Here is a 27,391-nt window from a genome sequence, read left to right on the forward strand (position 1 = left end):
AAAAAAAAAAAAAGGAAGAAGGGCCCACTGGACCCATGGAAGGGAGGGGCTAGTCCCTGAAAGTATATGGAGACCTGGATCTGTGCACAGCAAGAGGTGGACTCTGGTAGACACAGACATGGGCTACTCAAATCCTTTAAGGAGGAACTTGCCACCCAGCTGTGGGGAGTGTGGTCAGGAGATGGCCTCCAGCTGGCAGCTCCTTTAGGGTCAGCCTCACTTAAGGTCAGGCCCTTCCTAGGGCAGCCTGCATCTGGGCTGAAGGATGAGGGCATATAAAGAGATGGCTAGGCTGTGTGCAGTGGCTCATGCCTGTAATCCCAGCACTTTGGGAGGCCAACGTGGGAAGACTGCTTGAGCCCAGGAGTTCAGAACCAGCCTGGGCAACATAGTGATATCCTGACACTACAAAAAATTTAAAAAATTAGCCGAGTGTGGAGGTGCACGCCTTAGTCCTAGCTACTCAAGAGGCTGAGGTGGGAGGATTGCTTGAACCCCAGAGTTCAAGGCTGCAGTGATCTGTGATCATGCCACTGCATGCCAGCTTGGGCAACAGAGTGAAACCCTGTCTCAGAAAAACAAAAAAGTTAAAAAAAAAAAAAAAAGGAGAGAGAGAGATGGCTATCTTGGCCCGGCAGCTATCTTAGCTGGCTGGGCGTGATGGCACATGCCTCTAATCCCAGCTACTTGGGAGGCTGAGGCAGGAGAATCACTTGAACCCAGGAGGCAGAGGTTGCGGTGAGCTGAGATCGTGCCATTGCACGCCAGCCTGGGCAACAAGAGCGAAACTCCGTCTCAAAAAATAAAAATAAAAATGAAAAACAAACAAACAAACAAAACCATCATATCTCATGAGACTTACTACCATGAGAACGGTGTGGGGGAAAATGCCCTCATGATTCAATTATTTCCACCTGCCCCCACCCTTGACACTTGGGGATTATTACAATTCAAAGTGAGATTTGGGTGGGAACACAGCCAAACCCTATCACTGTCACACACAATCTTGGGAACCAAGAGACCCCTTTTACAGCAAAGAAAGTGTGGTGTGATGTGATAATGGGCCTATGGCCATGGGCTTCACTGGTCTTAACCATGTACCTACCACTCAGAAATAACTGGTCTGATAGAATAATGGGATGGCCTCTTGTATTAACTGTATGTTTCCGATTTTTTTTTTTTACAAGAGCACAAATTCACTTTTATTTATTTAGTTTTCATTAGTTTAAATATTTGAAGGGTACAGCATCACATGGATTCCGTGTCTAGTCCTTAGCAGGAAGTTTGCTATGGAATTTGGCACAAACCTCACCACTGTTTCCATAGGTCTGAGTTACCTTTCCCCAGATTACTCTGGTTTGGTTCGGTTTGCCACCAGGAGTCACTGTGTCATTCTTTGCTTTGTATAAATAAGCAGACCTCTTGCCCAAACAGAATTCAGTTTCATCTTGGGCATAAACATCTTCAATTTTAAAGAAAGCTGTGTGCTCCCTTCGGTTCCAGAGACCCTGCTTATAGCCAGCAAAAATGGCCTTAGGACCACAGCCTTCCAGACATATTTGCCTTTTAGAAGTCCTGTTCCCAGTGGGGCACGGTGGCTCATGCCTGTAACCCCAGCACTTTGGGAGGCCAAGGCGGGCGGATCACCTGAGGTCAGGAGTTCGAGATCAGCCTGACCAATATGGAGAAACCCCATGTCTACTAAAAATACAAAAATTAGCTGAGTGTGGTGGTGTGCGCCTGTAGTCCCAGCTACTTGGGAGCCTGAGGCAGGAGAATTGCTTGAACCCGGGGAGGTGGAGGTTGCAATGAGCCGAGATTGTGAGATTGTGCCACCGCACTCCAGCCTGGGTGACAGAGTGAGAGTGTCTCAAAAAAAAAAAAAAAAGATTGAGTCACTCTGGTTCAAATGCCTCTGACACTGGTGCTTCCCCTATGTGGCCATGCGGCCATGTATCGCCTGGTGTGCCGCCTCCTCTTGGGCATAGTGAGACACTATCTCTTCAGTGTCAATTGCCTCCTATATTGGCCTCACCGTATCTGCATAATAATAAAATCTACATTTAATAGCATCTGTTGAAGGCCCAATTAACGTGCTGGAAAAGTCTATCTTGCAGGATAGTGCTATCTTTTTTTTTTGACACAGAGTCTCACTCTGTCACCCAGGCTAGAGTACAGTGGTGGGATCTTGGCTTACTGCACCCTCCACCTCCCGGCCTCAAACGATTCTCATGCCTCAGCCTCTGGAGTAGCTGGGATTGCAGGCATGCGGCACCACACCCGGCTGATTTTTGTATTTTTAGCAAAGACGGGGTTTCACGATGTTGGCCAACCTGGTCTCAAACTCCTGGCCTCAAGTGATCTCCCTGCATGTTGGGATTACAGGCATGAGCCAATGCACCCAGCTATGGGCTATCTTGAAGGATGTGGCTTATTCCTTGAGCTAACAAGTAATATACTGTACTAAGCCTCTCTAGTTAGTATATTGGGGTTGGGAAACAGGGGCTGACCTTTCTTGCAATTGCACCCAGTGACCCACTTGCAGATTTTGTGCTTCTCATCCCTGTAACCTTGGGCTCTGTGGGATAAGAGTTTCTAATTTCTGGAAGAACTCTTAGGCCTGGGGACACAGTAAGCATTCCACTGAATTGGATGCTGTGACTATATAGTACTTAGTTTGAGTTCCTCGTATTATTGAAGTGACAAGCAGAGAAGGGAGTTACTGCACTGCCTGGGATAATCATTTCTGATTATTCTGGGGAATTAAGGTAGCTGCTTCTCAACAGGGGCAGGAGACAAAATGTCTGGAACCCAGAAGATTCACTAGTGTGTCATTTGATACTTTCATGCTTGGGATGACTGTTAATGGGCAGTTACAACAACTGTGACCTCGCGAGGGTTCCTAAACACCTATACTCCTTGGGGATGAATGTCTGAGTAACCCCAGTTGGGTCATGGAAGACAGAGATGATAAATTTCAATTATGAAACACCTTTGCAAAAATTATAGCAGTGAGAAATTATGACAGTGAAAGAGATCTGATCTAACCAACCCCCATCTTGCTTTTAACCTCTGAACTGCCCTTAATCATTCCTGGGATTGGGTCAAGCTAACTTTGGGAGACATTTAGCTTATTGTTTACATGGCAATTGCCCTTCTCTCAAACTAAACCACTTTGTAAAGCTAATGAAAGACCACTAGAATAGGAGCATGAGGGGAGCCTGAATTCTGCTAAGATCTAGGTGTAAATGATTGCTGGCCATTTTTCCAGAGGTCACAAGATTTGCCACTTCCCCAATGACTCCTGCAGATAACCTCACTATCGTAGAACCTAAGATTGGCCTTTTGAGATGTCTTTTCAGGTTTTTGCGTCTCTGGCAACGAATGGTTCCACCCAGACCTGCCAACAGGTCATGCGGCCCCACCCAGAAGTGGATTCAGCATGCACAAGGACCATTTTCCACACCCCTATGATTGCATCCCCAACTAATCAGTAGCATCCATTCCCTGGCCAACCAAACTATCCTTGAAAAACCTTAACCTCCAAATCTTTGGAGAGATTGATTTGAGAAATAAAACTCTAGTCTCTCATTCAGCTAGCTCTGTGTGAATTAAACTCTTTCTCTATTGCAATTCCCCTGTATTGATAAATTGGCTCTATTTGGGCACAGGGTAAAATGAACCCATTGAGTGATTACAACTGTGGCCCTAGAACTAGCTATAGCAGTAGAGACTGTGTATCAATTTCCTCTTGGTGCTATAACAAATTACCATAAATGGCTGAAAACAATGCACATTAATTTTCTTGTAGTTTTATAGTCCAGAAGTTCAACATAGATTTCACTGGACTAAAATCAAGGTGCCATCAGGGCTGTATTTCTTTTTGGAGGCTCTAGTGGAGAATCTGTTTCCTTGCCTTTTCCAGCCTCTAAAGGCTGCCCCCATCCCTTGGCTAGTGGCCCTTCTCCATCTGCAAAGCCAGCAATGAAGCATCACTCTGGCCCTTCTGTTGTCATGTGTGTCTCTGAACACAGCTGGGAAAAGTTCTCTGATTTTAGGGACTAATGTGATTAGATTGGGCCCACCTGGATAATTCAGAATCTTCTTCCCTCAGTGCAGTGGCTTATGCCTGTAATCCCAGAACTTTGGGAGGCTGAGGTGGGCAAATCACCTGAGATCAGGAGTTCGAGACCAGCCTGGCCAACATGGAGAAACCCTGTCTCTACTAAAAATACAAAATTAGCCGGGTGTGGTGGCGCATGCCTGTAATCCCAGCAACTCATGAGGCTGAGGCAGGAGAATCACTTGAACCTGGGAGGCAGAGGTTGCAGTGAGCTGAGATCACACAACTGCACTCCAGCCTGGACGACAAGAGCGAGACTCTGTCAAAAAAAAAAAAAAAAGAAAAGAAATAAAGAAATTTTCCCAGATTCCTTTGATTATCTTCTTTCTTCTCTACTAGTCAGCACCCTACCCCCACTGAATTACCTCTCTACTTCTGCATTTGTAATGCCACGCCATTGGAATTTGCCAGCCTGGATGGCTGCACGGTGCTAGGTTACACAACCAAAGAGTATAGGGGAGTTAGTTTCCCCAGGGATGAATCTTGGCCACTGAGAAATGGAAGATGGGAGAGAGCTAAGCAAATACATTCCTTCTCCTTTCTCACTTTAGAGGATCTGTTCCTAGATGTGGCTCCTCCTCATGGTCTCTCTGGAAAAGACTATGCACCAAGCAAACAAGGCTGGTGAGTAACCTGCTGTGCAGGATTGGGATTGGTGGCCAGTACGGCAATATTATATAACCAACAGGCTCATGTGCCTGATGTACAGTAACATACCAATTACACTGAGACAGTAGGGCTTGCAGCAGAGAAAGAGTGTAATGGTTGCAGGGCAGCCAAGGAAGGAGATGAAAGGAGACACTCAAATCCATCTCCTCAAGGAGCTCTGGACTGGGGTTTTTAAGGGGATCATGGAAATTGGGGTCATTGATCAGGGTAAGGGGGATAAAATCATCAGGACATGGAAACTGAATTCTTTTGTGACTCAGCTCCAATGGGGTCCTTCAGTACAGCTGATGTCAGTAATTTCACTGGTATGCAGGACCTGAAAGAATATCTCAAAGGGAAAACTTAACATTTCACTGTGTTCAAGTTGTTACCTGTAAAGCAGTTAAGGAGAACTATAATTTTGTTTGTTTGTTTTGAGACAGAGTCTCGCCCTGTTGGCCAGGCTGGAGTGCAGTGGCACGATCTTGGCTCATTGCAACCTCTGCCTCCCAGGCTCAAGCAATTCTCTTGCCTCAGCCTCCTGAGTAGCTGGGATTACAGGTGTGCACCACCACTCCTGGCTAATTTTTTTATTTTTAGTAGAGATGGGATTTCACCATGTTGGCCAGGCTGGTCTCAAAATCCTGACCTCAGGTAATCCACCCACCTCAGCCTCCTAAAGTGCTGGGATTACAGGCATGAGTCACCATGCCCAGCCGGGAACTATAATCTTTTAACTGGGTATATACGATTCTAGGACAATAGGAGACATACAGCTATGAGGAAGCAGGTCAGAGACCAAGCTACCCAATGATTAGTGCTGAGTGTGCTGCAAGCTTGGTTTATTTTCATCTCTCCTTCTCTCTCCCTGATTAAATCTTTTTTTTTTTTTTAATTGAGATGGAGTCTCGCTCTGTTGCCCAGGCTGGAATGCAGTGGAGCAATCTCAGCTCACTGCAAGCTCCGCCTCCCGGGTTCATGCCATTCTCCTGCCTCAGCCTCCCACGTAGCTGGGACTACAGGCGCCCATCACCACGGCCAGCTAATTTTTTTTCGTATTTTTAGTAGAGATGGGGTTTCGCTATGTTAGCCAGGATGGTCTCGATCTCCTGACCGCATGATCCGCCTGCCTCGGCCTCCCAAAGTTTTGGGATTACAGGTGTGAGCCACCGTGCCTGGCCTGATTAAATCTTTTTTCTTGGAACAGGATCCCCCTCCGTTACCCAGGCTGTAGTGCAGTGGCACCATCATGGCTTACTGCAGCCTTGACCTCCCAGGCTCAAGTGATCCTCCCACCTCAGCCTCCCAAGTAGCTGGGACTACAGGTGTGAGCCACCATGCTCAAATAATTTTTTTATTTGTTGTAGAGATGGAGTCTCCCTATGTAGCCCAGGCTGGTTTTGAACACTTGGGCTCAAGCAATTCTGTCTTGACCTCCCAAAGTGCTGGGATTATAGGTGTAAGCCACTCCATCTGGTCCCTTGATTAATTTTATTAAGTTCACAGGGAAAGTTTTGGAAACACATCTTTTTTTTTTTGAGACAGAGTCTACCTCTGTCTCCCAGGCTGGAGTGCAGTGGCACAATCTTGGCTCACTGCAACCGCTGCCTCCTGGGTTCAAGCAATTTTCCTGCCTCAGACTCCTGAGTAGCTGGGATTACAGGCACATGCCACCACGCCCCGCTAATTTTTGTGTTATTAGTAGAGACAGGGTTTCACCATGTTGGTCAGGCTGGTTTCAAACTCCTGACCTGAAGTGATCCCTCTGCCTTGGCCTCCCAAAGTCCTGGGACTATAGGCATGAGAGCCACCATGCCTGGCCAACACATCACATTGATTTGCATTTCACCTCACCTCTTTCCTCTTTTCTTCCTCATTCTCACCTCTATAGGCTTTCAACTCCTAAATAAAGTGTTAGCACTTTAATCTTGTCTCAGCCTCTGTTTTCTAATCAGGCTAGCAAAGTAGGTCCGAGAAAGATAATTATTTGAGTATGTTAAAGGAAAGGTCTATAGTATTAGGCCTATAGATGCTTAGAAAGATGGTTGTAAGATTGTAGAGACCACTAAAAAGAAAGGTCCTAAAGACATATCTCTGTGACCTAACACTTCTGTTGAGGTATGCCTCCAGAGTGGAGGTAAAAATGGGGAGGTGGCTCAGTCATATGTGACAGTGACACAGAGAAAGTCAGGACAGTAGGAATTCAGAGCCTGGAGAGAGAAGTTCCATGAAGCCTTCCCTCCTATAAGCTACAACTAGTTTTATTATTTTCTTTTTTTCCATCTATTCATCCATCCACTCATCCTTCCCTCCCTCCCTCCATCCCCTATTTGTTGGGATACCTTCTATGTGTCGGGCACCACACTAGGTTCTAAAGACACAGCATGGAAGGATAAATGATGATCCTTTTCTTCCTGGAGCTCACTGTTTAGCAGAGAAGACAGAAAGGATGCAGCTAAATGAGAAGTGCAGGATGTAAGGGGAGAGTTTGTTTTAGGAGTTTTTGGTGCCAAGAAACAGATGGCCTCCTATTACTGTAAGGATATTAATGGAAATAAGGAAGGCAGGGATTTCAAAAGGCTGCCAGTCCTCATGGGAACTCAGGTAAAAGTGTGCAATTCAGCCTCCCTCAGTGTATCAAACCTGAATCCTACTGGGTTTCTGAATGACTACATCCTGTGCAGGAACCATAAGGCCCTTCAGATCCAACACAGCAATCCCAGCTCTATTATTTCATAGATAAGCTACTGTAACAAACAGACTCCAAAATACGGGGGCTTAAACAAGTTAGAAATTTCTTTCTTTTTTATGTGCTAGTCCATAGACAGGGTTCAAGGAGATTAGGCTGCTCTTATGGTTTGAATATTTGTTCTCTTCAGAACTCATGTTGAAATTGAATCCCCAAAGTGGCAGTATTGAGAATCTTTAGGAAATTCTTAGGTCAGATTAATCCTTTCATGGATTAATAAATTAATGGGTTAATGGGTTATCATGGGAGTGGAACTGATGACTTTATTTATTATTATTATTATTGAGATGGAGTCTCATTCTGTCGCCCAGGCTAGAGTGCAGTGGCACCATCTCTGCTCACTGCAACCTCCACCTCTCGGGTTTAAGCGATTCTCCTGCCTCAGTCTCCTGAGTAGCTGGGATTACAGGCATGCGCCAACATGCCTGGCTAATTTTTTTTTTGAGATGGAGTCTCGCTCTGTCATCCAGGCTGGAGTGCAGTGGTGTGATCTCAGCTCACTGCAAGCTCCACCTCCCGGGTTCACGCCATTCTCCCACCTCAGCCTCCCGAGTAGCTGGGACTACAGGCACCCGCCACCACGCCCAGCTAATTTTTTGTATTTTTAGTAGAGGCGGGGTTTTGCTGTGTTAGCCAGGATGGTCTCAATCTCCTGACCTTGTGATCCACCCACCTCAGCCTCCCAAAGTGCTGGGATTACAGGTGTGAGCCACCGCACCCGGCCTAATTTTTGTATTTTTACAAAATACAAAATTTCACCATGTTGGTCAGGCTGGTCTTGAACTCCTGACCTCGTGATCCGCCCACCTCGGCCTCCTAAAGTGCTGAGATTACAGGCGTGAGCCACCACACCTGGCCTATTTATGTTATTATTATTATTATTTTTTAAGGCAGAGTTTCCCTCTGGATTCATCCAGGCTGGAGTGCAGTGGGATGATCTCTGCTCACCGAAACCTCTGCCTCCCAGGTTCAAGAGATTCTCCTACCTAAGCCTTCTGAGTAGCCGGGATTACAGGCACCTGCCACCACACCTGGCTAATTTTTTTTTTTTTTTTTTGAGACGGAGTCTTGCTCTGTGGCCCAGGCTGGAGTGCAGTGGCGTGATCTCGGCTTACTGCAACCTCTGCCTCCTGGGTTCAAGTGATTCTCCTGCCTCAGCCTCCTTAGTAGCTGGGATTACAGGTGCGTGCCACTATGCCTGGCTAATTTTGTATTTTTAGTAGACATGGGGTTTCACCATGTTGGCCAGGCTGGTCTCGAACTCCTGACATCAGGTGATCTGTCCATCTCAGCCTCCCAAAATGCTAGGATTACAGGTATGAGCTACTGCGCCTGGCCTGGTTTCTTCCTTTTCTAGGAAGATTTAGATGTCCACCTCTTGATCTTAGCCAAAAGGCCGAGAAGCGATGGATGTCCACCTCTTCCTTTGCTTCCATAAAATGCCTCCAACATCGTTTCATTAACTTCTTCCTTCCCTTCCCTCCCTTCTTCCCTTCCCTCCCTTCTTCCCTCCCCTTCCTATTCCTTTCTCCTCCCCTTCCCTCCCCTCCCCTCCCCTTCCCTCCCCTCCCCTTCCCTTCTCCTCCCTTTCTTTCCTTATGCTAGCCATAGGACATTTCCATCACTTGCAATCAAAAACTTGCAAACAAAACATTGCACACAGCCAAGTTTAACCTTGAAAGAGGCATAAATGACAGCAACTCTTTTGGGAATATGTGCCATTTCTTCTGAGGCATCTATAAAAGCCATCACTTTCATCAGCAACAGGATTGAATGTGCTACCATGGTTTGTATTTTATTGTTGTTCTTGTTTTTAAAGAAACTATCCAAGGCCTATGTGATGAATAAGTAAGAGAGGTATAGATTTATGCTGATAGCTCTTACCTCAATATTAGAAAGGCAGATTTTTTATTTTGAGACGTTGTCTCACTCTGTCACTCAGGCTGGAGTGCAGTGGTGCTTTCTCGACTCACTGCAACCTCGGTCTCCCGGGTTCAAGGGATTACAGGTATGTGCCACCACATCCGCCTAATTTTTATATTTTTCAGTAAAGATGGGGTTTTGCCATGTTGCCCAGGCTGATCTTGAACTCCGAGCTCATGCAATCCACCCGCCTTGTCCTCCCAAAGTGCTAGGATTACAGGTGTGAGCCACCGCTCCTGACCAGAAAGGCATAATTTGAATATATTTCTACTATTGGGCTGGCCAAGAAAAAAGTGGCCAATGGAAATTTTATTTTACTCTTCTCTCCAATCTGATAAAGGAGAGAGCCCGGCGCAGTGGCTCACGCCTGTAGTCCCAGCACTTTGGGAAGCCGAGGTGGGCAGATCTCTTGAGGTTAGGAGTTTGAGACCAGCCTGGCCAACATGGTGAAACCCTGTCTCTACCAAAAATACCAAAATTAGCCGGGTGTGGTGGCACATGCCTGTAATCGCAGCTACTTGAGAGGCTGAGGCAGGAGAATCACTTGAACCCCGGAGGCAGAGGTTGCAGTGAGCCGAGATTGCACCACTGCACTCCAGCCTGGGCGACACAGTGACTCCATCTCAAAAATAAAAATAAAAATGATAAAGTAGAGAGAGGGGAAAAAATGTAAAGGGCAAGCAAGAAAGACAAATGAGGAGAAACAGTCAGGCAATTTACAAATTGGATAGTTCTTTTTTTTTTTGAGATGGAGTCTCACTTTTGTTGCCCAGGCTGGAGTGCAATGGCATGATCTCAGCTCATCGCAACCTCTGCCTCCCGGGTTCAAGCGACTCACCTACCTCAGCCTCTCGAGTAGCTGGGATTACAGGTGCCCGCTGCCATGCCCAGCTAATTTTTGTAGTTTTAGTAGAGACAGGGTTTCTCCATGTTGGTCAGGCTGGTCTCAGGTGATCCGCCCGCCTCCTCGGCCTCCCAAAGTGCTGAGATTACAGGCGTGAGCCACCGCACCCAGCCAAAAATTGGATAATTATATTGAGATGTAGAAGCATCAAAAATGAGAAAATACTACAGAGTTATTTCCAAGTAAAAGGTCCTGACATTCAGGAAGCACCCATCATTAAATGATATCTGAGTTAGCAGAGAGGTTTGAAAGATCAGCTAATAGGAGAGGTTTTGATAAGACTTAGAGAAACACTTCTTGACACCTGAGAGGTATGATTCAGTGCAATGAGAAAACAAGGGCTGGTATGGATATTTATCTCTTGGGAGTTGAGAGACAAGGGCAAATTGCTCTTATTCATCTGGGATGGACCAGGTGAGCTCATCAGATACTTCAGAGTCTAATGAATTATCCTTGGGGTTCTTAAGAGTTGACATCCCTAATCATTTTAACTGCTCTTTTTATATGTCTTACTACCAACACGGTCCCTCTGTGTGAGCTCATTCCTCTTCTCTTATTCTGCAACTCTCTAGAGGCGAGGGCTGCAGGGAAACATGGTATGTCACTTCTTGAGACACAGACCACTGGCTTTTTTTTTTTTTTTTTTTGTAGAGATGGGGTCTCACCATGTTGCCCACGCTGGTCTCAACCTCTTGGGCTCAAATGATTCTCCTGCCTCAGCCTCCTGAGTAGCTGGGACTACAGGCATGTACCACCACGCCTGGCTAATTTTTTTGGTGAGATGGAGTCTCCCTATGTTGCCCAGGCTGGTCTTGAACCCCTGGGCTCCAGTGATCCTTCCACCTTGGCCTCCCAAAGTGCTGGGATTACAGGCGTGAGCCACTGCACCCGGTCCAGACCAGTAGCTTCTTGATGCTTCATGCCCTTCAGAAAAAATGATTATAGAATCACAACCTGCTCAGAAGTGTGGCAAACCCAACAATCTGTCACCACAAACGTGCTAATCATGTGGAACAGTAGCAATCAGATTCATGGCTAGCTCCTGTGAAATAGAAACGTGACACTTCAGTGGCTGCCAGGTGGTGCTTAAATAAACTGGGACACTTCACCTTGAAAGCTTTTGGCAAGTGCTGGGAAGTCAAAACAGAAATAAATGATTTAAAAAGCTATACACGCCGCATAGGAATAGTCAAGTCACATGTCCTGTAATGCCATAGCCTAGTGTTATTGAGCACGTGGATTGTGGCTATACTGTGACTGAGAAACTGAGGTTGGAATTTTATTTAAATTTTATTAATTTAAATTTTTATTTTATATATATATATATTTATATTTTGAGAAGGAGTCTCACTTTGTTGCCCCCAGGCTAGAGTGCAGTGGCGTGATCTCTGCTCACTGCAACCTCCGCCTCCTGGGTTCAAGCAATTCTCCCACCTCAGTCTCCTGAGTAGCTGGGGTTACAGGTGCCGCCACCATGCCCAGCTAATTTTTGTATATTTAGTAGAGACGGGGTTTCACCATGTTGGCCAGGCTGGCCTCGAACTCCTGGCCTCAGGTGACCTGCCCACCTCAGCCTCCCAAAGTGCTGGGATTATAGGCGTGAACCACCGAGCCACCGCACCCGGCCTATTTTTTGTATTTTTTTAGAGATGGGGTCTCGCTCTGTCTCCCAGGCTGGACTGCAGTGGCGGATCAAGGCTCACTACAGCCTTGACGTTCCAGGATCAAGTGATCCTCTGGCCTCAGCCTCCTGAGTAGCTGGGACTACCGGCATGCGCCATCATGGCCAGGCTAATTTTGGAATTTTTTTTTGTAGAGAGAGGGTCTTTCTAAGTTTCCCAGGCTGGTTTTGAACTCCTGGGCTCCAGAGATCTTCCCACCTCAGGCTCCCAAAGTGCTGGGATTATAGGCCTGAGGCACGTGCCTGGCCCAAAACAAACCATTTTATTTTATTTTATTTTATTTTACTTTATTAACTTTTTGAGACAGTCTCGCTCCGTCACCCAGGCTGGAGTGCAGTAGTGCAATCATGGCTCACTGCAACCTCTGTCTCCCGGGTTCAAGCAATGCTCATGCCTCAGCCTCCCAAGTAGCTGGGATTACAGGCACATGCCACCATACCCGGCTAATTTTTGTATTTTTAGTAGAGAAGGGTTTTTACCATGTTGGCCAGGCTGGTCTCAAACTCCTGACCTCAAGTGATCTGCCCTCCTTGGCCTCCTATAATGTTGGGATTACAGGCGTGAGCCACTATACCTGGCCACAAAATGAACCATTTTAAAATGAACAACTTTATGACATTTAGTACATTCACAATGTCATGCAACCACCGCCTTTGTCTAGTTTCAAACCACTTTTATCACCTCAAAAGAAAACCCCATACTCTAATAACAGTTGCTCCCCATTCTCCACTCTTCCCAGCCCCTGGCAACCACCAATCTATATTTTGTCTCTATGGATTTACCTATTCCGGATATTTCATATAAATGAAATCACACAATATGTGGCATTTTGTATCTGGCATCTTAGGCTTAGCATATTGTAATTAATTTCCATTTTAAATTACAAAACCTAGGCTGGGCACGGTGGCTCATGCCTGAGGTCAGGAGTTCGAGACCAGCCTGCCAACACGATGAAACCCCGTCTCTACTAAAAATACAAAAATTAGCTGGGTGTGGTGGCATGTGCCTATAGTCCTAGCTACTCAGGAGGCTGAGGCAAGAGAATGACTTGAATCCAGGAGGTTGCAGTGAGCTGAGATCATGCCATTGCATTCCAGCCTGGGCAACACAGCGAGAGTCTGTCTCAAACAAACAAACAACAAACCAACCAAAAAAACCACCAAGACTTATTTGGCTAAGTTTGAATGAGTGATTTTTGAGGACAGTGGGGTAGCTATCACTCAGATTATCAGGACCATTCCTTATTGCCTAACCCATGCTTGAGTTTTATGTGATTATGGCTGTAAGTAAAAATTAAAGGAACCTGGAGGCCGAGGTGGGCAGATCACGAGGTCAGGAGATCGAGACCATGGTGAAGCCCCATCTTTATTAAAAATACAAAAAATTAGCCGGGCGTGGTGGCGGGTGCCTGTAGTCCCAGCTACTCGGAGAGGCTGAGGCTGGAGAATGGCGTGAACCCGGGAGGCAGAGCTTGCAGTGAGCAGAGATGGTGCCACTGCACTCCAGCCTGGGCGACAGAGCGAGACACCGTCTCAAAAAAAAAAAAAAAAAAATTAATTAAAGGAACTTTAGGGGTTATTTAATGAAAACAGGATTGCTTAATGAAAATCGCATTTTGGCCCCCAAGCAATGTTGTTCTGGCATCTTGTCCACATGGCAGAACACAGTATGGGTACCCTCTACTGAATATCACCATTGAACGTTATATAGCTTTGGCATCTTGGGCCAGTTAGTACCCAATAAAAGCCAACAGTGCCTGATAGCAAAGATGGTACCTAATGGTACGGGGTGCAGATGTTCTTTGGATAAAGTGGAAGTCAACTGAGATAGTCAAAACCAGCAGAAATAGGCCGGGCATGGTGGCTCACACCTGCAATCCCAGCACTATGGGAGGCCAAGGTGGGCAGATCACTTGAGATCAGGAGCTCGAGACCAGCCTGGTGAAACACCATCTCTACTAAAAATGCAACAATTAGCAGTGCATAGTGGCGGATGCCGGTAATTCCAGCTACTCTGGAAGCTGAGGCAGGAGAATCACTTGAACCTGGAAGTGGAGGTTGCAGTGAGCCGAGATTGCACCACAGCACTCCAGCCTGGGTGACAGAGTGAGACTCTGTTTCAAAAAAATAAAAAACAAAACAAAACAAAACAACCAAACAAAAAAACACCCAGCAAAAATAGCAGCATGCCTGGTTAATGTCAGTATATCCAGAACAGGAGGAAAGGAGGAAAAACCCACAAACCTGAGGCCGACGAGACTCATTTCTATGTGTGATCCTCTCCTGTGCATTCCTGGAAATTCTGACAGGGAACAAACTTTGCAGGAGCCTGGAGTTCTACATCAAATAGCAGATGAGGGCATAGTGCATTGTCTTGGGTTGGGCTCCCCAAGAATCCTTGCCGAGACAATAATTCAATTACAGGTTGTTTATTTGGGAGGTGATCCCAAGAAACAACAGTGTGGGGACGGAGAAACGGAGACAGAGAAAGGAAGTCAGCCTATAAAAGGTGTGTTACCAAGCAGGTTACCACTGTGGGCAGCAGGAACTCGGTCTCACTGGGGAGCCCTGGAAGACTGTATAGAACATGCCTCAGGGTTATCTCAATGGAGGATAAATATGGAATTGGTGTTTTTTTTTTAGTTTTTTGAGACAGAGTCTGGCTCTGTTGCCCAGGCTGGAGTGCAATGGCACGATCTCAGCTCACTGCAACTTCCGCCTCCCGGGTTCAAGCAATTCTCCTGCCTCAGCCTCCTGAGTAGCTGGGATTAAAGACACGTGCCACCATGCCTGGCTAATTTTTGTAATTTTAGTAGAGACGGGGTTTCACCATGTTGGTCAGGCTGGTCTCAAACTCCTGACCTCATGCAATCCACCCACCTTGGCCTCCCGAAGTGCTGGGATTACAGGCGTGAGCCACCGCGCCTGGCCAGGCGCTGGGGTATTTATCTAACAACTCCCATCCCTCACTGGGTGAGGGCTATTTCTAGGGACTTGAACTTTCCGGGACTTCTAGGCTATCCTGCTTGCAGACCAGGTGTGTGTCCACAACCAGAACAAAGCCTTCATTCAGAGAGTCACGAGGAACATTCTTTGGTGTTTGGAAATGAGTGTTGAGGGGCACTGGCCAGGGCCCCAATAGCATCCACCACACCCGTGATTGCACCAGGCTGTGGGCACAGAGGAATTGATCATATTTATCCCTGTGTTAGTCTCATCTCTGGCCCCATTTCAATCCTCACTCTTGTTTTGTTTTTCTTCTTCCTTCTCTCTTATGTATAATTTATGCTGTCTAGCTATGTTTTATGTATCCTTGTAAGCTGCCTTAAATCTTTTCTGGAACACAGCAGGGTATAAATAAATAAATACTAGTGAGGAGTAACATTTTACCTTTATTTTTGACCATTTCCCCCCATTCTGTGTCTTCTTGGAACAGACCCTTATTCATCTGTGCCTAGCATTGTGTTGAGCACGTCGAAAGCATTTGACTATTGTTCTGTAAAATAACAGGCAGCACAAAGATACACATAATGGTTTATAAGCTGACTCTGTGACCAGACACAGATACAGAGGCACAGTCCTCTCTGGCCTCTGACTTCTTAAACCCAGTGCCTAGAACAGCATTTTCCACATAGTATAGGTGTCCAGAAAATATGTGTTGAATGAATTAATGAGACTTATACGACCTACGTTGTATTAGTCCATTTTCATACTGCTGTGAAGAAATGCCCAAGACTGGGTAATTTGTAAAGAAAAAGAGGTTTAATGGACTCACAGTTCCACATGGCTGGGGAGGCCTCACAATCGTGGCAGAAAGTGAAGGAGGAGCAAAGGCATGTCTTACATGGCAGTCGGCAAGACAGTGTGTGCAGGGCAACTGCCCTTTATAAATCCATCAGATTGGCTGGGTGCAGTGGCTCACATCTGTAATCCTAGCACTTTGGGAGGCCAAAGTGGGCAGATTGCCTGAGCTCAGGAGTTTGAGACCAGCCTGGGCAACATGGCAAAACCCCATCTCTACTAAAAATACAAAAAATTTGCCGGGTATGGTGGCACATGCCTGTAATCCCAGCTTCTTGGGAGGTTAAGGCAGGAGAATCGCTTGAGCCTGGGAGGTGGAAGTTGCAGTGAGCTAAGATTGTGCTATTGCACTCCAGCCTGGGTGACACAGTGAGACCCTGTATCAATCAATAAATAAAAACATAAATAAAAATAATAAAACTATCAGATCTCATGAGACTTATTCACTGTCATGAGAACAACATGGGAAAAACCTGGCCCCATTATTCAATTACTTCTCACTGGGTCCGTCCCACGTCACATGGGGATTATGGGAGCTACAATTCAAGATGAGATGTGGGTGGGGACATAGCCAGACCTTATCATACGTACAGTAAGGCCTCCCTTAGACTACCAATTAGAAATCCGTCAACATACCGGAATTGTGTTGCGTTTTTGTTTGTTTGATACAGGGTCTCACTCTTGACACCCAGGCTGAAGGGCAGTGGCATGATCACAGCTCACTGCAGCCTTAACCTCCTGGGCTCAAGTGATTTTCCCACCTCAGCGTCCTGAGTAGCTGGGACAACAGGCGTGCGCCACCACACCTAATTTTTTTTTTTCTTTTTGGCGAGACAAGGTCTTACTATGTTGCCCAGGCTGGTCTCAAACTCCTTAGCTCAGATGATTCACCTGCCTTGGCCTCCCAAAGTGCTGGGACTATAAGCATGAGCCACTGTGCCTGGCCAGAATTGCAGTTTTTGCAAGGTCAAGGTTGCCCTTGAAATTACTATCATGTGGATGTACTTAATTTCATGAGCACAAGCTGAGGGGTAGGGACTAAAGATAGATCCAGAGATGGTGCTTTAAAATGTATACCCAGCAGGCTATGTGCGTCTAAGAACACCCAATGGCAATTCAGGGGCAGTCTGTTTATGAGCCTAATCTTTGCTTGTAGATGTCCTGGCAAATTGTTCTTAATAACACCCCTATTGAGCAAAGAATTACCAGCAATGCTGGAAAGTGAGCTCCCCAGGAACCTCATATGCTAGAAATTGAGGGATTGCTTTACATCCCATGAATCTCTGAGGAACATGTTCTATTTAACTCCCTATTTCCCCATAGGCATGGTTTGGGGCTAGGTTCTCTAGAAGCAGATGCTTACATGGAGTTTGGGGTACAAAATGCTCATTAGGAATCAGTCAGGCCAGGTGCAGTGGCTCACACCTGTAATTCCAGCACTTTGGGAGCCCGAAGGGGGTGGATCTTTTTTTTTTTTTTGAGACGGGTTTTGCTCTTGTTGCCCAGGCTGGAGTGCAGTGGTGCAATCTCGGCTCACTGCAACCTCCAACTCCCGGGTTCAGGCGATTATCCTGCCTCAGCCTGCCAAGTAGCTGGGATTACACGCTTGCACCACCCTGCCTGGCTAATTTTGTATTTTTAGTACAGACAGGGTTTCTCCATTTTGGGGGTGGATCTCTTGAGTCCAGGAGTTCAAGAGTAGTCTGGGCAACATGGTGAGACCTCGTCTCTGCAAAAAATACAAAAATTAGCCAGGCATGGTGGTGTGCACCTTAGTCCCAGCTACTTGGGAGGCAGAAGTGGGAGGATCACCTGAGCCTGGCAGATTGAGGCTGCAGTGAGTTGAGATCCCACCACTGCACTCCCAATCTCAAAAATAAATAAGTAAATAAAGGAATCAGTCCCTATGAAAAAAATGAGAAGAAGCAGGATTGGGCAGAGAGAAATACCCAGCCACAGTGCAGGCTTGACCAAGGTTTGGCTAGCCCAGAGGGGAGCTCCAGAGCAAGGATTGCCTGTCAAAGTGTTCCAAGTCAGGTGGAATGGGCGACCTTTATAAATGACTTTCCTGGCCGGGTGTGGTGGCTCACACCTGTAATCCCAAACTTTGGAAGGCCAAGGTGGTTGGATCACTTGAGGTCAGGAGTTCGAGACCAGCCTGGCCAACATGGGTGAAACCCCGTCTCCACTAAAAATACAAAATTAGCTGCACATGGTGGCGAGTGCCTGTAATCCCAGCTACTCAGGAGGCTGAGATAGGAAAACCGCTTGAATCTGGGACGTGGAGGTTGCAGTGAGCCAAGATCGCGCCACTGCACTCTAGCCTGGGCGACAGAGTGAAACTCCATCTCAAAAAACAAAACAAAACAAAACAGACTTTCCTTGCCCAGTCAACAGATGCAGGCTACCCCGGGAAGGGCATGGCCTTGGGCTGGGCAGGGCTCTGCAGATGAGGCTGACCTTGAAGGAGGTGACAGCTGCAGTCTGTCTGATGACTGCACTCCCTGCAGTCCCTGGAGAGCAAGTCCTCCCTTGAGGGGGCATGTGGGTGGCCCAGCTCTGTGGCCAGCACAGGGATCATGTGGCAGTTGCCCACAGTAACAGCTAGCTTGACAACACACTCTTTTTTTTTTGAGACAGAGTTTCGCTCTTTTTGCCCAGGCTGGAGTGCAATGGTGCAATCTCAGCTCACCGCAACCTCTGCCTCTTGGGTTCAAGTGATTCTCCTGCCTTAGCCTCCCGAGTAGCTGGGATTACAGGCATGTGCCACCACACCTGGCTAATTTTTTTTATTTTAAGTAGAGACGGGGTTTCTCCATGTTGGTCAGACTGGTCTCGAACTCCCGACCTCAGGTGATCTGCCCGCCTTGGCCTACCAAAGTGCTGGGACTACAGGCGTGAGCCACACTCTTATTGGCTGCCTTTCTTTCCTTATCTTATTTTCCTACTCCCCTACAAGGTGCTTTCTTCACTTCCCAAATAAACTAACCCAAATCCTTGTCTCAGGATGTGCTTCTGGGGGAGCTGAAACCAAGACATATCCAACTTGCCTTCAGAATCATGTTCCTAGGGGCAGGGCTGTTGGTTTCTGGTTTTGTAAATTTACTTTTCCTGAGTTGCATAGACTTAGGGTAACTTAAGTCCTGTTTTGCTCAACACAATTCCTGTTTAATATGTGGCCTTGGTATTCCATTCCCTAGATGTTCCCTTTTGTCTTAAGAGTATCCTGGTTTGGCTGGGCATGGTGGCTCATGCCTGTCATCCTATCACTTTGGGAGGCTGAGGCGGGCGGATTGCTTGAGCTCAGGAGTTCAAGACTAGCACGGGCAACATGGTAAAACCCTGTCTCTACAAAAAATACAAAAAAATTAGCCAGGCATGGTGGTGCACACCTATGGTCCCAGCTACTTGGGAGGCTGAGGCAGGAGGATTGCTTGAGCCCAGGGGATCAAGGCTGCAGTAAGCCAAGATCATACCACTGCATTCCAGCCTGGGCAACATAGCAAGATGGTGTCTCAAAAAAAAAAAAAAAGTATCCTGGTCTGGATGACACACATTTCCCCCTTTCTTTCCACAGGTGTTGATGGATGACACTGTTTTTTTTTTTTTTTTTTTTTAGATGGAGTTTTGGCTCTTGTTGCCCAGCCTGGAGTGCAGTGGGGCAATCTTGCTCACGGCAACCTCTGCCTCCTGGGTTCAAGCAATTCTCCTGCCTCAGCCTCCCAAGTAGTTGGGATTACAGGGGCCTGCCACCACTCCTGGCTAATTTTTTCTATTTTTAGTAGAGACGGGGTTTCACCATGTTGGCCAGGCTGGTCTTGAACTCCTGACCTCAGGTGATCCATCTGCCTCAGCCTCCCGAAGTGGTGGGATTACGGGCATGAGCCACTGAGCCCGGCCCCGATGACACATTTTATAACCATCCTACAACTGTTTGAAGTGAGTGATCCTTGGTCAGATACATGGACAAGGAAAAGTGGTTAGTTTTGATTTGAATGCCATCAACTCATTGCTTACTTTGGGTGGATCATCCCATTGTAGAGCTGGAAGCAGCTTTCGGAACTGGCTATTCCATGGACTCTCCACCTTTTTTTCTGTTACGCTGCACATGGTCAGGCATTCATATGCATAACACTCCCAGGGGGAAGTCTCAATATGCCAGCTGTAACTGCTCCTTTTTCTCCCAGTAGGGAAAGCATATTAAATGCTGGCAAGAATTAGGTTGGTATAGGGATAATGTATTATTTAAAAATATACGAATCATCCTCTAGCTAATGGTACTTTAACCATTAGCATCAGATCACTCATGGCACAGGTCATGACCGATCGAATTTGAGAACAGCTGATCTCTTCCCAAATCCTTGAATTACATAAAAAAAATCATCTAGCCTCACGGTGTCTTCATTTTCTCACTTGGAAATGGGGATGGTAAAATGTCCTTCTCTGTCTGGTTGGGATGTGGAGGAAGGCAAATGAGATAATGATTGTGAAAGCCTGGGGAAGTATAAAATCTTAAAGGAATGGAGGCGGTGTGGTGGCTGTCTGGATATGCCACGAGGCAGCCGTATCTACGGAGTTTGCAAGCGTCACACCAGGATTTACACAGTAGGCTCGCAGGGGAATTTGATCCGTCTAGTTTGCACAGGGATTCTTTCCTCAAGACATTTACAAGTCAAAATTTTACCAGTGCTCCTGGTCATTACATACATTCTCTACATCTTTGTCAAGATGTGTTAGTCAGTGGCCAAGCCCAGTGGCTCACGCCTGTAATCCCGGCACTTTGGGAGGCCGAGGCAGGTGGATCACGAGGTCAAGAGATCGAGACCATCCTGGCCAACATGGCGAAACCCCGTCTCTACTGAAAATACAAAAATTAGCTGGGTGTGGTGGCACATGCCTGTAGTCCCAGCTACTCTGGAGGCTGAGGCAGGAGAATTGCTTGAACCTGGGAGGCAGAGATTGCAGTGAGCCAAGATCGCACCATTGTACTCCAGCCTGGTGGCAGAGCGAGACTCCGTCTCAAAAAAAAAAAAAAAAAAAGATGTGTTAGTAAGAACCTCACAGTTGCAAGATACAGAAATCCAATATAAATTAGCTTGAATAAAAAGTGATAATTGGGCCAGGTGCAGTGGCTCGTGCCTGTGATCCCAGCACTTTGGGAGGCTGAGGGGGAGGATTGCTTGAGGGGTTTGAGACCAACCTGGGCAACGTAGCAAGACCCCATCTCTACAAAAAAAATATTTTAATTAGCTGGGCATGGTGGCATGTACCTGTAATCCTAGCCACTCAGGAAGCTAAGGTGGGAGGATCGCTTGAGCCCATAAGTTGAGGCTGCAGTGAGCCACGATTGTGCCACTTCACTCCATTCTGGGTGACAGAGTGAGACCCTGTCTATTAACAAAAAGAGGAGGGGGGGTATTTATTGGCTCACATGAGGAAACTATGGGAATGTCCCGGTTGGAGCTAGCCACAGATGGCCAAACTCCAGACTTGAACATCGCAAGGATTTTCTGTGCTGCTTACCCATCCTGCTGTCTGTATACTGGTTTCATTTTCCTTAGAACAACTTCTTTCTTAGGTGGGGGCATGGCTCTTGAATGCTGGGCTTCCATATTTATAGCCTTGTGACCAAGGAGAAAAGATACCCTTTTCTTTGACCCTGACCCCTCAGGTTAAACTAGAAGAACTCTAGAGAAGCACTCTGATTGGCTCATCTTTGAACCAATCACTGCAGTCTGAGCCAGGTGAGACTGATGCCCACACCTCAAATGAATTATCCAGTTTCTCATGTACGAAGCTACTTCGAGGACTGTTGGGAGCTGGCAGCCATCACATCTGTGTCTATCGCTTGGGGAAACTACAGTCTTATACATCGTCAAACCTTTATTCCTAATGAATCTATTACACTTCCAGGGCTATAAATAATAAATCCTCTCCCATTCCTCCAATGCAAATATTTTGAATATTTTAATGATTGCTTTCCAAAGCCTACTTTCAAAATCACCCGTCTAAGATTTGTGCCAATATATACTCCCACAAACAGATGGTGGTGGGCATCCTTGAATTATAAGCTGTCATTGATCTATACTGGTGGTTCTCAACTGAAGATTTTGCCTCCCCAGAGGACAATGGCAATGACTGCAGACTTTTTTTTTTTTTGGCAGAGTCTCTCTCCGTCGCCCAGGCTGGAGTGCAATGGCGCAATCTCGGCTCACTGCAACCTCCATCTCCTGGGTTCAAGAGATTCTCATGCCTCAGTCTCCCAAGTAGCTGGGATTACAGGTGTGCACCACCACGCCCAGCTCTTTTTTTTTTTTTCAGGCAGAGTCTCACTCTGTCACCCAGGCTGGAGTGCGGTGGTGCGATCTCGCCTCACTGCAACCTCTGCCTCCCGGGTTCAAGTGCTTCTTCTGCCTCAGCCTCCTGAGTAACTGGGATTGCATGCATGCACCATCATGCCCATCTAACTTTTGTATTTTTAGTAGAAACAGGGTTTTGCTATGTTAGCCAGGCTTGTCTTGAACTCCTGGCCTCAAGTGATCCGCCCGCATCAGCCTCCCAAAGTGTTGGGATTACAGGTGTAATCCCAGTTACTTGGGAGGCTGCGACAGCGGAATCGCTTGAATCCAAGAGGTGAAGGTTGCGGTGAGCCAGGATCGGGCTACTGCATTCCAGCCTAGGTGACAGAGCGAGACTCCGTCTCAAAAAAAGAAAATGCCTCATTATTGGTAAAGGAATATGAAAATGTAAGAAAGTATTTATAGGCTGCCTGGTACAGAACCTCGAACACAGGAGGTGCCACATAATTGTTGGATAAAAGTTTTTCCTGTGAGAACTGCTCCAGTAACAGCCACCAGATGGCAGCAAAGAGCAAGTTTCCCCTCAGAAGTTCCCTCTGGTTAGCCCATGGGGTTTGACAGGGGGAAGAAAATGGTTGATTTCTTTTCTTTGCATTTTTTTTGTTGTTGTTGTTGTTTGTTTGTTTTTGAGATAGAGTCTCGCTCTGTCGCCCAGGCTGGAGTGCAGTGGCACGATCTGGGCTCACTGCAACCTCCGCCTCCTGAGTAGCTGGGATTACAGGTGCACGCCACCACGCCCAGCTATTTTGTATTTTTAGTAGGGATGGGTTTTCACCATGTTGGCCAGGCTGGCCTTGAACTCCTGACCTCAAGAGATCCACCCGCCTTGGCCTCCCAAAGTACTGGGATTACAGGCGTAAGCCAATGTGCCCGGCCATAAATTTTTTGTAGAGAGGTGGTCTCCCTGTGTTGCTCAGGCTGGTCACAAACTCCTGGGCTCAAGTGATTTTCTTGCCTCGGCCTCCCAAAGGGCTGGAATTACAGGCATGAGCCACCATGCCTGGCCTCTCCCTGATTGCTATCAAATTGATTCCCCATCGCTCACTCCTCCCCTCCTCCTCAACACTTCCCTACCTCAAACCCACTCGTGGTTTTTTTTTCCTTTCTCCCAATTTCTACCCTGGGAAAGATTTCTTTAAAATGCACTGAGGGGCAAATTGAAAGTGACAACAATCTTTGTGTTCAGAGCCTGAAGTTAATGTGTTCTGGCAATGGGGATTAAACCTGAGGAATTCACAAAACATGTTTCAGGCAAAATGAGTGAAAATGGATGAGGCGATGGGAAAGAATGAAAATATTTAAACAGATTACTTATGCTGTAAGTGCCTGTCCCAGGTGGGCCTTCCATCCACCCATCATCCGTTCTGCAAATATTTATTCCTGACTTGGGAATACAGATACAGGCTTAATCCTCATGGAAACAGGGAAGACAAATATTAGAGAAGTAATTAATTACACATGTGATGTAGGCTAGGATGGGGAGGGGACCAGGACCATGGTGACGTGTAATGGGGTGACCTAATTTTTGGAAAGAGTCAAGACAGGCCTCTCTGGGAAAGTGATGTTTAAGGTGAGACTCAAGTATGAGTAAGAGTTGGCAAAGAAGGAGGGGGAGGGAGTGGGCTAAGCCCTCTAGGCTGAGGGAACAGGGTACTTGAAGGTCCAGGGATTTCCACGTAATTTTAGAGCACTCTGGTTGAGAAAATACATGACTAAAAGCTACCATGATTTAAGGACTCTTCAGGTTCCTGTTTTATTTATTATAACATCATCTACACATTTTGAAAAATTATTGGCTGGGTGCAGTGGCTCATGTAATCACACTTTGGGAGGCCAAGGCTAGAGGACTGCTTGAGCCTAGGAGTTCGAGACCAGCCTGGGCAACATAGCAAAACCTTGTCTCTACTAAAAATAAAAAATTAGCCACATGTGGTGACGTGCTCCTGTAGTCCCAACTACTTGGGAGGCTGAGGTGGGAAGATCATTCATGCCAGGAGTTTGAGGTTGCAGTGAGCTGTGATCGTGCTGCTGTACTCCAGCCTGAGCAACAGAATGAGATCCTTTCTCAAAAAAAAAAGAAAGAAAGAAAGAAAAAGAAAAAGAAAAAAGTCTTATGTGGGTGTGCAGGAGGCAACATTTATTCAGTCTATAAATAAATGTGGTGATGGGTTGCATTGATTTCATAGAGTCCTTATGACTCTACGACCCCAGTCCATGGAATACATAGGACACAATCCCTGTCCTTAAGGGGCTGATAGTTTAGTCCGGACAATGGTTGCCCCTCCGTGCACTCCCTTTGTCTTAACACTTCAGGGCATCTCTTATGAAACATTTGCATGTTTGGGCATGTTATTCTTGGATCTGTCCCTATTCCTCTGATCACTCTCCGTCACCTCATCTCCAACACTCATTAAACTAGAAGTTCCTAATTCAGATCCATGAACCCTCAAAAGGGGACAGTGGATAGAATTCAGACATCCAGGGCCGGACGCGGTGGCTCACGCCTGTAATCCCAGCACTTTTGGAGGCCGAGGCAGACGGATCACGAGGTCAGGAGATCGAGACCATCCGGAGCGTGCAGTGAGCTGAGATTGCACCACTGCACTCCAGCCTGGGCGACAGAGCGAGACTCCATCTCAAAAAAAAAAAAAATTCAGACATCCAAGAACGTGGATGGGGGGAAAATCACTTCTCTATTTTCACCAAGTTCTAACTGAAAGACAGTATTTCTCCTTTCATTGTGAATGCAGACAACAAACCACGCCTGTGACTTTTTTTTTTTTTTTTTTTGACAGAGGGTCTTTCTCTGTTGCCCAGGCTGAAGCACAGTGGTGTGATCACAGGTCACTGCAGCCTCCACCTCCCGGGCTCAAGTGATCCTCCCACCTCAGCCTCCCGAGTAGCTCGGATCACAAGCACACACTACCACGCCCAGCTAATGTTTTAACTTTTTGTAGAGACAGGGGTCTCACTGTGTTGCCAGGGCTGGTCTGAAACTCCTGGCAGTGCCCGTGATTTTGTCACCAGTAGAAGTCACAGATATTTGTACACTACATGTACAGCTGCTGCTGATGTCTCAAAATTAATGCTCATAGCTACTTTAAAATCATGGCAGTTTTTAGACTTGCTGCTAGATCTTATTATTTAGTTTGTTAATAGAGTCACATATTGCTATAAAATGTGTTTATAGCAATTGTTTATAGCAATATAAAAATCATGTTGCTGGCCGGGCGCGGTGGCTCACGCTTGTAATCCCAGCACTTTGGGAGGCCGAGGCGGGCGGATCACGAGGTCAGGAGATCGAGACCACGGTGAAACCCCGTCTCTACTAAAAATACAAAAAAATTAGCCAGGCATGGTGGCGGGCGCCTGTAGTCCCAGCTACTCGGAGAGGCTGAGGCAGGAGAATGGCGTGAACCCGGGAGGCGGAGCTTGCAGTGAGCCGAGATTGCGCCACTGCACTCCAGCCTGGGCGACAGAGAGAGACTCCGTCTCAAAAAAAAAAAAAAAAAAAAAAAAAAACAACCATGTTGCTATGTCCCAAGTTGGTTTTGTATTTTGATAACTTGTATTTCAATATAATTGGTTCCTTTGTAACCCTGTGTGTTTTCTTTTTGGCATTTAAAGCTGTTATTCTGACCAGGAGCGGGTGTGGTGGCACATGCCTGTAATCCCAGCATTTTGGGAGGCCGAGGTGGGCTGATCATCTGAGGTCACGAGTTTAAGAACAGACTGGCCAACATGGTGAAACCCCATCTCTAAAAAAAATACAAAAAATTAGCTGGGCGTCATGGCGGGTACCTGTAATCCCAGCTACTCAGAGGCTGAGGCAGCAGAATCGATTGAACCCGGAGGTGGAGTGTATTAGTCTGTTTTCATGCTGCGGATAAAGACATACCCGAAACTGGGAAGAAAAAGAGGTTTAATTGGACTTACAGTTCCCCATGGCTGGGTAGGCCTCAGAATCATGGTGGGGGCAAACGGCACTTCTTAACATAGCAGTGACTAGTGAAAAATGAGGAAGAAGCAAAAGCGGAAACCCCTGATAAACTCATCGGATCTCGTGAGACTTAGTCACTATCACGAGAATAGCAGGGGAAAGACCAGCCCCCATGATTCAATTACCTCCCCCTGGATCTCTCCCACAACACGTGGAAATTCTGGGAGATATAATTCAAGTTGAGATTTGGTTGGGGACACAGCCAAACCATATCACGAAGGTGGCAGTGAACTGAGATCGCACCACTGCACTCCAGCCTGGGTGGCAGAGTGAGACTCTGTCTCAAAAAAACAAAAACAAAAACAAAAACAAAACACACAAAAAACCCATTATTCTGAGAAGAGTCCTTCAGCTTCACAGGGTTGCCAAAGGGAATTCACACATAGAAAATGCGAAAAAAAAAAGCATGCAAAACTCAAGAGTTCTTTGAGCTACGCTTTGATTCGTCTCTCTTTGGGTGGACTCAAGGCCACGTTATGACTTTTGTGGGCCTGAAGCACTTTTGTTGCCTGTATGAACCCATCTTCTGTAAAAGATACTAAAAATGATATTTTGGCCAGCCGAGGTGACTCACGCCTGTAATCCCAGCACTTTGAGAGGCCAAGGCAGGAGGATCGCTTGACCCCAGGAGTTCAAGACCAGCCTGGGCAGCATAGTGAGACTCTGTCTCTATTGTTTTAAATAAAAATAAAAATAAATAAGCCAGGTGGGGTGGCTCATCCCTATAATCCCAGCACTTTGGGAGGTCGTGGCGGGCAGATCACTTGAGACCAAGAGTTTGAGACCAGCCTAGCCAACATGGTGAAACCCCATCTCTATTAAAAATACAAAAATTAGCCAGGTGTGGTGGCGGGTGCCTGTAATCCCAGCTACTCAGGAGGCTGAGGCAGGAGAATCCCTTGAACCCAGGAGGCGGAGGCTTCAGTGAGCCAAGATTGCACCACTGCACTCTAGCCTGGGCAACAGAGCAAAACTCAATCTCAAAAAAAATTTTTTTAAGTAATATTTTATGACTGCATTGTAATCCAGACTGGATTCATTCTTCTTCTATTTATTTGCTTTTTTCTGCTTTCAAAAGCAAAACATTTTTGTGCCAGGCACGGTGGCTCACACCTGTAATCCCAGCATTCAAGGTGGGTAGGTCACTTCAGCCTAGGAATTTGAGACTAGCCTGGACAACATAATGAGATCCTGTCTCTACAA

At 46.6% G+C, this 27,391-nt stretch overlaps 1 long non-coding RNA gene across 1 annotated transcript in view; it reads right to left on the bottom strand.

The window, feature by feature from the left end:
- The window catches only part of LOC131380896 (uncharacterized), a 34,452-nt gene extending 8,259 nt beyond the window's left edge, over window positions 1-26,193 (bottom strand). The window contains exons 1-2 of the long non-coding RNA XR_009209172.1: window positions 26,125-26,193; window positions 7,114-7,195 (exon numbers count right to left, since the gene is read on the bottom strand). This is a non-coding gene — a long non-coding RNA (uncharacterized LOC131380896). The remainder of the gene's footprint in view (window positions 1-7,113; window positions 7,196-26,124) is intronic.
- Window positions 26,194-27,391: the final 1,198 nt, after the last annotated feature.

This window comes from Hylobates moloch, unplaced genomic scaffold, assembly GCF_009828535.3.
Source record: "Hylobates moloch isolate HMO894 unplaced genomic scaffold, HMol_V3 SCAFFOLD_12, whole genome shotgun sequence".
NCBI classification, from domain to species: Eukaryota; Metazoa; Chordata; class Mammalia; order Primates; family Hylobatidae; genus Hylobates; species Hylobates moloch.